The sequence below is a fragment of the Bison bison genome, unplaced genomic scaffold (assembly GCF_000754665.1).
Source record: "Bison bison bison isolate TAMUID 2011002044 unplaced genomic scaffold, Bison_UMD1.0 scf7180017864527, whole genome shotgun sequence".
Classification (NCBI taxonomy): Eukaryota; Metazoa; Chordata; class Mammalia; order Artiodactyla; family Bovidae; genus Bison; species Bison bison.
Window position 1 is genome coordinate 15,182,016 of NW_011495078.1, and position 1,028 is coordinate 15,183,043.

Below are 1,028 nucleotides of genomic sequence, written 5' to 3' on the forward strand. Positions count from 1 at the left end.
TCATAAATATTTGGTAACTTTACTTAAAAGTAAAATCAACTGTGACTTTCCCGGCTGTCCAGTGACTCGGACTCCGAGCTCCCAATACTGGGGTCCTGGGCTTGAGCCTTGGTTGGAGACCCAGATCCCACATACCACAACTAGGACCCGGGGCAGCCAAATAGATAAATAAATATTAAAAGAATAAAAGGCAATGGAAATAAAAAGAAATGTCATTAAATTCTAGCTAACTTCTGTGGCTTGTTGAAAGCTCTCATTCTGAGGCAAATGCTCTGTTAATATAAGTGCATGTCCAACTGTCTGTGGTTCCTTGGATGGGGGCCGGCCAGGCTCAAGATTACTGGAGTGGGTTGCCATTTCCTCCTCCAGGGGATCTTGCCTGCCCGGAGATCAAATCTGTATCTCTTGTGGTTCCTGCCTTGGCAGTCAGATTCTTTACCATTTGAGCCCCCCTGGGAAGGAAGGTCCCTAACATAAGCATAAAAAATGCTATATCCTTTTACCTGGCAAATGTAAATACTTATGTGAATATATACTGGAGATTTGTTTATACTGAACCAAAGACCTATGTTCTAGGTTACTTATTGAAGCATTGTTTGACATAGCAAAAGATTAGAATAAAATAACTTCTTAATGATAGTGATTAGTGAAAAGCTATAATGCATCCATACCATAGAATATAATGCAGCTACTAAAACTCTGCAGAAGATTTTTAGGTAGATTTGATATATAAAAATGTTCATTGGTAATTTATGGCCATGCACATTAATTTTTATATATTTGTTTATTACATGTATGGAAATTTCTTGGAGGGTTTACAAAAAAATTGCATGCATGTGTACTAAGTCGCTTCAGTCATGTCTGACTCTTTGTGGCCCCATGGATTGTAGCCTGCCAGGCTCCTCTGACCATGGAATTTTCCAGGCAAGAATACTTGAGTGAGTTGCCATTTCCTACTCCAGGGGATCTTCCTGACCCAGGGATCAAACCCACATCCTTTACATCTACCTGCATTGACAGACAGGTTC